Consider the following 12,941-nt stretch of genomic DNA (forward strand, 5'->3'; position numbering starts at 1 on the left):
AGCCTCAACAGCAGAAGACTTCACAAGACCTAACCAGATTGACTCTAGCAGCACTTAAAGGATATCCTGTAAGATGGCAAATGCTGGTATCAGAGGATGATGACTGCTTGAAACATCTCCAAATAATATCTCATAAATTAAACCACATATTCAGCGTATGTGGGTCAAGTGCATGAAGGCCAAATCCAATAGTGTCATCCAGAGGAGCGTGTAAGCTGTGCTTTCCTAAAGAGTCTAAAAAGTCATACAGCTTGCCTCTCTAGGATGAGGGCAACTCATGACATAACCACACCCCTTCCTTGAGTACAGCTTTTGCCTTTACCCTCTTCTGAAAAAAAAATCTCTGGAAACAGATTCATTTGCTCCAGCTAAGCATAACAGAAGGTGGGCATGTACCCCTTGAAGACAGGCCACCCCAAGATACTTTTACTTTACCAGTCAGGGATACACAGCTCATGACTGTTCCCTAACCTTTGCTACCATATCATTGCATTTAGGTTATATTATAGACTGCTTGAATTCCCATCAGTCGATAAACTTGCAAACTTAAGGGCAAAGGGAACATATGATATGTACAAAGCCATGATCTTACTGTGAGTCTAGCTGAAGTCTTAATAACAGTCTAATAAAAGAATTACCCACCCAGTTACAATGACACTAATGCTTCACAGTTCAAATTATATTACTTAAAATTGTATATACACAAACATTTTAGCATCACAGAATCATTAATGTTGGAAGAGACCTTAAAGATCATCTCATCCAATCATCAACCCAGCACCACCCTATCACCCCAAAAACCATAGCTTCAAGAGCCATATACAGATGCTACCTCAAGACTTCCAGAGACAGCAATGCTACCACCTCCTTGGACAATTTATTCCAGTGCCTAACCACACTTTCAGTGAAAGGTTATTTTCTAATATCTAATATCTAATATCTCCCCTAGCACAACTTAAGGCCCTTTCCTCTCATCCTTGCACTTGCAACATGACAGAACAGATCAATCCCCACCTCACTGCAACCTCCTTCCAGGGAGTTGTAGAGAGTGATGAGGCCCTCCCTGACCCTCCTGTTCTTCAGGCTAAACAACAACAGCTCCTTCAGCTGACCCTCATAAGACTTGTGCTCCAGACCCTCCATCAGTTTTGTTGTCCTTCTCTGGACACTCACAGCACCTCAACGTCCTTTCTGAAGGGAAGGGCCAAAACTGAACACAGGAATTGAGCTGCAGCCTCAACAGTGCTGAGTAGAGCAGAATTATCACTTCCTTTGTCCTGCTGGCCACACTATTTCTGATACAAGCCAGGATTCCATTGGCCTTCTTGGCCACCTGGGCCAAGGTGTTCAGCCGCTGTCAAAACCGCACCCCAAGTCCCTTCCTGTTGAGCAGCTTTCCAGCCACTCTGCTCCCAGCCTGCAGCACTGCCTGGGGTTGTTGGATTCTCATTGTTGAATCTCATGGAGCAGTCTTCAGCCCATCAATCCAGCCAATCCAGGGCCCTCTGCAGATCTTTCCTGCCCTTCAGCAGATCAACTGCCACCTAACTCGGTGATGCCTGCAAACTTACTGAGGTGCACTTGATCCCCTCATCCAGGCTGTCAATAAAGGTATTAAGCAGGACTGGTCCCAATACTGAGCCCTAGGGAACATCACTTGTGATCAGCCACCAGCTGGATCTAATTCCATTCATCACAACTCTCTGGGCCCAGCCATCCAGGCAGTTTTACCCAGCAAAGGCTACACCTGTACAAGCCATGAGCAGCCAGTTTCTGCAGGAGAATGCTGTGGGCAATGGTATCAAATGCTTTACTGAAGTCTAGATAGATGAGACTTTCCCTCATCTACTAAGTTGGTCAGTTTGTCGTAGGACATCAGGTTGGTCAAGCAGGACCTGCCTTTCATAAACCCATGTTGGCTAGGCCTTCAGGACTGACTCCCACAGGACTCTGGCAATCAATCTCCTAAACACACCAAAGTCTGCCTCTAGGAAGTCCAAGGTGGCAGTTCTGCTGGCACCACTCCTAACTTCACCCAGAATTGAAAACTCTTACCATTTTGTGGTCACTATGCCCAGGATATACCAACCCATTTTTTGGTGGTGTGCTTTCCTTTCCACTGCACCTCTGGGTCTTAACAAGGACAGCTTCAAAGCAGGGGGAGAGGAACAGTGAGCTCCCAGTGTTCAAATCTTTTGCTAGTATGATGTTGATGGTTTCTTCCATCTCAACTTGGAATCTGCTTGGAGTCCTTTTTACATGTTTTCTAGCACCCTCTGCACCTTGCTCTTTCTTCACTGTTCTCCAACTGTTACACATGTGTAACACTGTTCCATACAGTGTGTATTACATGTGTCGGATACTTAGTATTAGTTCTTTTGTTATCCCTAACTGGTTTTACCCATTTCTAAAGACTGCTTTTCTTCAATTGCTTGCAAGGGACCTCTGGTAAGCTTTTCATAGCCCTGGGGCCTCTGGTTATCATCCTGTCCCTGTAACCCACAAGGTGTTTTATTCCAGGATCAGTCATACACAGTTCATTCTACAGAGAATAAGTGCTTGTTATTAATATCTTCTAGTTACAAAAAATATGTAAGATTAGGTGTTGTACCACACAGTTGTACGAAGTGATCAAAAGCTAAAATGAAGTAATTAACAGTTACATGGTCATTAGACAATCATTAATACAGGTAAATAAGCTAAAAATAAATCTACAAGTAGGCCAAGACAAGTCCATACAAAGCCCAACAGGTTCAGAAGTCTCCACTGTTAACTTGGCACAAAGCCTGTGGCCTCTTACAATAAATGGAAACACCTTATCTACTTGGCTACAAGGCTACAGCTATTCCTTGAACCCATGCCTTATGATGGAGTCTCCAGTCAAATTGTGAGCTTGAAAAAAACCTCTCAAGAATTCCTGTCTTCAGATCAAGTGAACCTCTGGGAAGCGACAGGGACTGTGATGCAAATGCTCTCTTTGAGATCAAATATTCAATTCAGACTAGAGTAGAAGGGACTAGACTTCATTACTCATCAGTCAGTCTCCATGACAAATGTCTGAATTACAAATTTGCCATCATACAGGAAACAAACACACATTTTTATTCATTGCAAAAAAAGAGCACAACTGAAGACTTCATGGCTGTGAAGAGCACTTTAACACTCTCTGGTCCAAATGAAAGCTTACTTCTCACCAGAATGAAGTGATTGTACTCCTGATAGGTGCTTACTGCTCTTTCTCTAGCTCCAAATATGGAAATAAACAGTAGATGTGAGTCTTCAGGACAGTAAACATAATCCTCAGTCTCTGCTTGCATATCAAAACATAAATGCAGATTTAGACTGAAGCTCACTGTCTCGGACCTCTCCAGCTCCATTTCAATGTGTGTTACTTTGAAAAAAGTGGTTGTTACTGATTATGTAATGAAAGAAAAAGACACCTATGAAAGCCACATAATACTTAGCTCAGCCCTTACTCTTTCATGGCTTTTTTCTTGTGAGGTTCTCTTATTTCAAGAGAAGTTACTATCAGATGTGGAGTCTCATAGCTCATGAAGAGGCTATGTAAAGTGACCTTTACATCTATTACCTTCCAAAGATATGAGATGGTAATTTCATGCTAACATGCTTCATGTTATTTTCAGGCACCTTCAACACCATCATTCTCATCTACCTCTATGCAGAGCCATTACAAAATTTGGTGAAGAAAATTTCAGTGGACAATGTTGTTTAGAGAGGTGTTAATCAAGGACCACTGAGCTAAGCTCTTCACGAACAGACAGAATGCAATCGTGGACCACAGAGACTGACTTCTGAGATCTGCTCCGGGTAGTTTAGCAAACATTCTCATGTTCTGAGTCTACAATGCATAGAAAAGAGGAGGCCAAGCTTTTCAGGACTGGGTCTTTCATTTGCAACCTCTCAACCACATTGATTTAAGTGACTCCTCCAAAATAAAGGGAACAGGAGAAAAAATAGTAATTATACCTGCAGAATTTTTCAAAAATCATAATTGCCCCAAAAAGTTTAAGATTTCCTGTCTATCCTGTGTAGTGTAAGTATTACAAAAGCAAAGACACTTGCCTACAGATACAAAACAGATTGGAAAACCCCTGCCTTTGTGATTGAAGAATGTCTCCACCTCTTAAATACTGGAAGCTGTTATTGATTTCCCCAGCAGATGGAGTAGCATGTACAGTTTTGATAATTCCTGCAGACTTATTTATGGGACTTATTTATTTGCAATATATACTATATTACTTTTTACCTTATATCATGGAACTCTACTTGGTTCAATGTATCAAAAAATCAAGCTCCAAAGACTGAATAAACCAACAGATAAAACTAAGAATCTTCTTTATCTCCATAAGTCTCCAAGACCTTTGAAAATCTGAAGTAACTTCTATTGAGGTTCTGCTTTACCTTCAGCTCTTCCCATCACCTGCTGTGCAGCAAAGCAGCAGAAACATCACAAGTTCCAGAGGATGCAGACATTCATGTCAGTGTCATAAAGGCTCCACAAGAATCATACGGTCATAGGATAATTCAGGTTGGAAGACACCTTGAAAGGTCATCTAGTGCAACCCTCTATTACCTAGACCTCAAAGGTAGGTTACTCATGAGATCAGACCAGGCTTCCCAGGGCTTCATCCATCAGATCTTGAAAACATCCAGTGGAAAAAGGAGACTGTGTAACTGCTAGGGGCAACCTTAGCTAGACCACCCTCATGGTGACAAGGTATCTCCTTATATCCAATGTATCTCGTTTCAACTTAACCCCGTTGTTTCTTGTCCTCCTGCCATGAAAAGACTGCCTTCAGCTTCTTTATGACCTCTGTGTAGCTCTAGGAAGGATGTTATTAAGCCCCAATTTATCACTGTCTTTCCTATATTGAAGGTGATCACATAGGGTGACAGGTGGACACAGCCAATCTCTGCAGTAAACTGACACACTGTGCCACTATCTTCCGGTATTTCCTCGCGCTCAGAGCTCATGCACAGGCTCACATGGACTTTATACTTTTATGCCAAGCACAGCATTATATAGAGGAATATCTGTAACTTAAGGACCCCAGAAATCCTGAATCCCAGCCTGACCTGTGTCACTGAATTGCTATACAAAAAAGATTAAATTCTTTCATTTCTACAATGCTTCCATGCAAGGACAGCATGCATCTCATAGAAGATACATATATTCAAGGTTCAGCCCAACTCAGCAAGTCTGGCCTGAGACAAACACTATTATTTCTTCTTCTTTAATGTGACAAAAGAACACATCCCCTAATGCACAGAGATCAGTTTTAGAAGCAAATGTCGTAAGGTGGGACCGACTCAATGCTTTCAGGTCAATTTGTTTTTTTCCTGGAAAAGGCAGGATGACGCTAGATCCCCTCAGCAGAAATCCAAGCAGTGCTTTCTGGCAATGAATGAAGGTGGGCACATACACAAAGAAATTGGGAGTGGCACTGATGCAGTGTGGAAATGAGAGCTGGAGCAAAGCACTGGCATTGCTTTGATGTAAACAGCTTTATATCACACACAGCAACGAAGAACATGACCTCTGTTTACTGCCTTTCTCAGCAAGAAAAAGGTCTTGCCTGTGCAAGACCAACAAAGACCAAGACCAAGTCAATTCTTCAGTGAACTACATCCAAACTTGAGCTACACAGAATCACAGAGCAGCAGAATGGCTGGGATTGGAAGGGACCTTAAAAAACATCTAGTTCCAACCACCATTAACACACGAATGATGCCCTCCTACAAAGTAGCCACTGCTACTTTTCAGGAGGTTATCAGGAGGTGAGCAGAAGTGTTATAATTTCTTAAAACAGAAAAGAACTTGAGGGGTTACTCTGGCCAAAGTTTGAAGGCAGGAAACTGGGAGAATAATGAAATGATGGTGGTATAGCTTATTACTAATAGCTAGTAAGTAGCAGTGGTTCTTAGTGCTATAGGGGTTTTACCCAGCAGCATCAAATGAGGGTGAGAAGGGAAATGTAGGATGGGAAGCACTGCATGAAAGCTCTTCTGTCACAGAAGGTACTGGAAATATTTAGCATGGGCGTGCTAATTAGGCATTGCAGTTACACTTTCAAATCCAGGACCTGATGGTGTTAAATGTACAGTGAAAAAATGGGACTTTGTATGCTAAAGTACAGCTTTGACTCCATACATGTGCTGGTTTACAACAGCACAATGGAGTTACACTGGAATGCCAGAACCCATGGTGCCATCACTCTCCCACGTTAATCTGCCTCTGCAGGTTTTTCACAGTTGGGTACTTCACAAAGACACTTAGAGTAAGATAGGATGCTGTGTTTGGAATGTATGCCAGTTTTTATGACAAAGTTCCTTGCAATCTGATCCATGAATTATCAGTAGCAGTACTGTTCCCAACTTCAGCATTATCTGAAAGCCACTGTTTTACAGTAGATGGTGGAAGAACAGGTTTTGGAGCATGAATACAATTGTCTCACAGCACTTTTCTACACAACATGGTGAGTAGGCGGCTTTTTAAGATATCTTTTCATTACCTGATGCTCATGCATTGTAGGGGTAAGGCACAGACTGACTTCCATCAACACCATCTTCCTGAAGTACAGGCGTATTTACATTGCCTGTGAATCAGCTACAGATTTTACTAAACCTAGCATGACTACACCTACAACTTCACTACCAAGAGGTGCCTTTTTATACAGGGAGGCAGATAACTGCTGTACTTATTCCAGTGTACCTTCCCAGAGAAGACATGGGAAGTTCATAAATCTTAAATTGTGGAGTTTGACTAGTGTGTAAAATGCTTTAATGCTGAATTGCCTGCAAGAGCAGGGAAAGTGAACTTTGAGACATAGATATTATTTTCTCCCACTCAGCTTTGATGTCTATATGGCAAAGATAAGCCAGGTGTAAACATTCTAACCCAAACTCCCTGGAAAACATCCACGCTTCAGCCACTACACGGGACCTGGCTGGTCAGCACTGGCAATTACCTGGCATTATATGAAGACAGTTCTCCCTCAATGCTTTTAGCCTCCTGTCTTGAGAATGAGGAGAAAACCACTCAGCCTTGAGACTCTGGACACACAAACGTTCCAAGAGAAAGAACCAGGACTTTCATCCCAACAAACAATGAGCCTGCCAGAGGCTCTTAAGCCAGAGAGCAGACAAGAGGGATGGGAAACAGGATCACTGGTAAAGTTACCTAAGAATCTGTGTGGAGACAAGAGGAAGAGAAGCTGTCCACCAAATGGAGCACTTGGACACACAGGTATCACACAGGTATGCAGTGGCATTAACACATTTTAGCAAAATATCTTAAAGATCCATTTTACTGGCAAAGAAGCGCCTGGAAGAATGGTTACAGTTGTGTTCTTAGAGCCCCTTTTCCTTTCACAGAATTAGTCAGTTCAAGGGGAGAAAGAATACAGGGTGAATATATACTTGGAAGTTTTCTTCCTTCTTCTGGATTCACTGGGAATGCTAAGAGGAAATTCAGAAAAACACACTTTTCAACAGAAATCATACCAGAAATTAACTTTTATGTGTTGCTCTGGCCACCTAGTGCATGTTCTAGGCATCTTCTAGTATAGTCTGTGTGAGATCTACACATAACAGAAATGGTGCAGGCTATTGAGAAGTTAGAACTTTATATAAATCAGTTTATGAGCCAGCAGATAGATCTGAATGCACAGGTGGTGAGTGAGAAATGAATAAGCAGAAGGCCTGGGAACAGTGCCTAGTGAATTTTGGGAAGGCACTCTCAAGCACGTCTGAGTTTTCACTTGCATCCTCCATGCATGAGGCTGGAGCCTGTCCTTATGTGAAATCCAGTATCTCAGTGCCAGATTTACACTCAAGCCCAGACATATCAGGTTTTTTGAGGATGGTCATAAACAGGGACAGAAGCCTAAAGTAATCCTGCAATGATGCAAACTCACTGTCGTGCTGCTGGCAGGAAGGCAATTGGTCTCATTATCTGCATTTCAGCAAGTTTATGAGGACACCAAATTTCACAAAGTGGTAGCTGATGGAAAAGAGCACTGCAATTTCAGGGACCCTAGCAGTGTGGAAAAATGAGCCAACAAAAACCTCCTGAAGTACAGGACAGACAAATGTTAAGTCCTGTATCTTGGATGATGAACTCCATGCAGTGAGACATGGCCTGACTCTCCAGAGAGCAGCTCTGCACAGAATGTCACCATGGACACACTGGACATGAACCAGTGGCACACCCTTGCAGCGAGGAAGGTGGCTGTTGCTCCTACCATGAGAAAAAAACACACAACCAAAACTGATTTCCCAGTGAAAGATGATGATGATGATGATGACAGGGGATACACATCATAAAGTCACACCAAGACAGAGGGCTAACTATGGAGCAAGATGCACAACAAGCATGTCAAGCGAAGCTCTCCTAAAGATACTCCTTTATTACACACTCATTTGGAAAACTGAGTTTTGTGCCCCCAGTGCAAAAGAAACACTAACAAACTGGAGAATCTAGGAGAGGGATATTTAGATGGTGGGAGGCTTGAGCACATGACACACAGGGACAGAGACAACCATACTTGTTTAGCTCAAGAGGCTGAGGGTAAAACAAGCTGCTGTCCTCACCTAAGGTTAGAGAGTAGATGGAGCTAGAGCCCTCCCTGCAATGCATAGCAAGAGGCAATCACTGCAAGGTCCAACAAAGGAATTCTAATTGGATATAACAAACAGTATCTTCACCAGAGAGTGCTTAAGCACAGGGATGGGTACCCAGAGAAACCCTTTCCTTCGAGATTCTCAAAATGCAATTGCTCAAGGCCCTCAGCAACCTGATCAAGCTTTGATGATTACATCATCAAGTTCCTACCAAAGTGCATTTTGCTATGACATATACACATATTTCCAATACTATTTCACACTGTTGTAGCTATCTAGTGGTAAGGGCAGGTTCCAATCTGAATTTCCATTTCATGGAAAATGTTGGCATTTGCAATTACTTTTCATTATAATTTCAATCAAACAAAAAAATCTTTAAGAATTTTTAAATTGCTTTGAGATTAAAGAAAGTTAAACATATTAATTTTAAAAAGGTATTTAATATTACATTTAATTAATTTTATTCATCGTTTACTTTTTGAAGTAAAGGAAGGAATATGGAAACAAAAATGGAACAAAATTAGAAAGCGAGGTCTACCAAACCCCACAACTGCATCAGGTTCAGATTCACACTGAATTACAATAGTTTGGTCCTTTACAAACTTCTGTGCAGTTGTATCATGCAGTTATGTTTTCTCCATCACAGCTGTCTTCCTGAGGTGAGGAACACATATGCTCTCCTTCACTGATTACAACAAATGTCACATTCTAACTGCATGGAGCATTTATGTAAGACAGGAGTAATATTACTTACCAGCCAATCTTGGGAATTTAGGGCAACATTGCGTTAGGTTCTTTTCCTATTACCTTACCAGGAAAACAATCAAAACAGTAGCTAATAAACTGGACAGTCTACAGAATAGTGTTTGATAATTAAGCAATGTTGGGAATGCAGCCCCTCTGAAACCACAGCATACTAACCACAAATTTAGTTCTGATTTTGGAAGCATTTCACTGAGATAATGTCTTAGCTCTGCAGCATTTGTAAACACATTTTCCATCTCTCTATAGTATCTGAGAAGAAAACCAGGTCAGTATATTTACTCAGTGATAAATGCTTGAACTAAAAAAAAAAAAAAAAAAAAAAATCACACTAAACTAGCTGGAATTTCACTTTTTTAAGACAAGAAGCTCTTTGGAGGAAGCAGTGCATGGGAAGCTTTGCTTAGTTCTATTTTATGAAATAAAAGTGTAACTTCAAAGAATTCCTCAATTTTTGTTTGGTCAAAAAGTCACTGATACTATTCTGAAAGGCAGCCATGTGAAAAATCCTTCCAAATAAGAAACAAGGATAATTATTTGCAACCTGCTGCCAAATGTGCGACAGTGGTATCAAATCTGTGGTGATCCACGTCTGAACTTGGATTTTTGACTTAAGTAAAATGGGTCTGTTCTGTTCGTTATTGTTACTACCTGGCATATCTCTGCATCAGAGCCTTATCCTACTACATGGCACAATTCAGTATCTTCAGAGGCCTCCAGAGAAAAAGAGATAACTAAACCACAGAAGGAAGAAGAGAAGATAACAATACATGTCAGGGACGAGATACACTCAGTAACTTCACACCTGCTCTTGCTTTGCCTGCCTTTCCTTTCAGCAACTTCTGAAATCAAAGCAGAAATCACAAATGCTGTACAAGTTTCCCCTCAAAAAAAAAAAAAAAAAGAGCCAAAAGGCAGAGTCCTCCTCAGAGATCTTAAGCTGAGAATCATTAATATTCTTAGTATATTACCAATGTCACGTCTAGAAAAGAGCCTTCTCTGAAACACATCTCTATCAACAGCTAATACAAAGATGCCAATGCAGCCTTATTACCAAAGCAGGAAGTATATAACAAGTTAGACTTTGAAGTCATCTTTCTCCAGAAAAAAAACAAACAAAAACCAATGGAAAGAGCATGTGTGTGTGTGTGTGTTGTGCAGTACAGCTGGCTTCTAAACAGATGGCAAAAGTAAAAGGCAATTCTGAAACACCGGAACTAACGAAGCCCATATACCTACAGATCAACAGCTCGTGGGTGATTTGACTTCTGTGTGCAAATAGGTGCAAGAGCAAAGATAAAAATTTTCCTTTCATAAAAGAAGAAGACTCTCTCCCCCTTTCCTAGGTAACACGTGCAAGGCTTTTGCGCAGGAGAGTTGACCATCAGTTACCTAGTCCATCCAACCCTCAAGAATGGTGTCTTTCAGCTTCTAAGTCTCTGGCAAATTAGACTGAAGCTGCTTACACACTCAGACCTATTGCTGGGAGGGGGAGGGAAGCCTTAAGACACAGATGGACTCATGTGCAACAGAACCATCTCCTTATAAACCCCTTCTTCAGTTGAGGGATAATGGAGTCTCAGGGGTTTTTTTCAGAAAAAGTCTCAGACTTTTTTTTAAGTCGAGGATAAAAGATTCTAGTACTTTATCATCTCTTCTATGGAAATACAAGTTCTTCCAGATATCTTGAATCTTTATTGTTAAGGAGACAAAGTAAAGATCTTGAGGACTTAAGAGCCTTCTGCAGCACCTAAGTAAAGATATTTACAACAGTCAGCTCAGTCGAGCTTGTATTCCAATCACATACCAGTAGGCATAAAAATCCAAAGTCTTACTAATTCATAGTCACCTGATACAAAGCTTTTCAAATGACTGTCCTTTCTTCTTTTCTACCTATTACTGAAAGACTAGCTTTCTCTATCACAGATTAGCTACTGTTTATCAGTATGGCCATAATTTATTCAGGTCAAACAGAATTTCACATTCATTATTAGCCAGAATTCTGGTAAGTCTTTGCCACCTGCATTTCTTTACCTGTACCTCTCTGGAGCTGAAGTTTGATAAACATCAGTTGCAAGACTCCACTACAACTTGTGTACATGAAATACTAAGAATATGAGCATGAATATCCAACACATTCATGTTAATAATTAAAATAAGCACAACTTGAAAACATACAATATAGAGTATCTGGGTTTTAATGAAGTACAACGAATATAAAACTATGGATGTTTCAGCTAGCTGAATCCAACTAAAGTATCACCAGAGGTAAGCTGACACAAAATATAAAGCCAAGAAAGGGTGGGAAGTAATTTGTGCAAAACTAGAGACATTAGACCCATTTGACAGTGCAATCCATGACACAGGCCATTCTAGAAAACAAAATATTTAAGCAAGGACAGCCCTATCAAAATAGTCAACATTTTTATACTCAGTTGAATTAAATGTATTAAAATGTATTTAAATGCACTAAAAATTTATCAAAAGGCTGTACAGCAATAAGCCTTCCGCTCATCACTCTTTCAAGATCATCACTAATGCTGGTCTTTAGAAGCAGCAGGACTCCAAAAAAGAAAAAATATGTGGAGGGCTTTAAATGGAATTACTTGATGTGGGAAAGCAGCTTTTAGGGAACGGAAGTGTTTCAAAGAAAATTGTTTCCTTCTGTATTAGAAAACAGTCAAACAGTGTATTAGAAAAAATAGTAGAGAAGAAGTTACCTCCTTTGATATTACTGTTATTCCTTACCCTTACACTATTTTAGAGTATTCCATTCCTTTTCCTTCGAGCACCACAAATTAGCTCAGCACAGTCTGTTCACGTGGTCAGCAGAACTGACCTGCATTTGGTCTCTCTATTTTCTTGCCTTAAGATGAAATCGCTGACTGTGCAGATTTTATTTTCTTGCTAAGCAAAGCATTTAAGGGAGAGATCCTTATCTCTGCCTTTTGAAGTGGTGAGCTAACCCCCCTACTTACTTTGTTTTCCCTTGTGGTTTAACTTCCCTTCCATATGCGTAGAGGTAAATGATTTATGGATCCTTTTCCCTTTGATACATGATTTATTTGTATCAGTTTCCACCAATTTAGTGTTCTGCTACCCCACTGCCTTTGAGTCTCCAAAATTCCCTGTTCCTCAACTTCCAAACCTCTGAAAATATAACCTTCCTACTATTACATTTTCTAAGATAATTTTCAGTTTCTGCTCCAAGTCTTCTATCTTCCCCTCCACATTTATACTGGGTACTATGGCATAAGCACAGCTCAAAACAATTATCTCTGTAGCCCCGAGACCACATTCCTTATTCTTGTTTTTGTTCTGAACAGTTTGGTCTCTTCAGAAGTAATGCTAATTTAAGAACTGCTTTAAGGAAGCTGGTAAGGGAGGCTGCTTCTATAACATGCAGTTGGCACTTCTATCAAGGCTGCATAACCAAGAATATTGTTTTCCCAAGATAAACTGATACTCAACCAGGACTTGATATGAACAGCAGGCTAAAATAATTCTATTCAACTTCAAGACCATATTAGCAGTGA

The sequence above is a fragment of the Aphelocoma coerulescens genome, chromosome 2, assembly GCF_041296385.1.
Source record: "Aphelocoma coerulescens isolate FSJ_1873_10779 chromosome 2, UR_Acoe_1.0, whole genome shotgun sequence".
Lineage (NCBI taxonomy): Eukaryota > Metazoa > Chordata > Aves > Passeriformes > Corvidae > Aphelocoma > Aphelocoma coerulescens.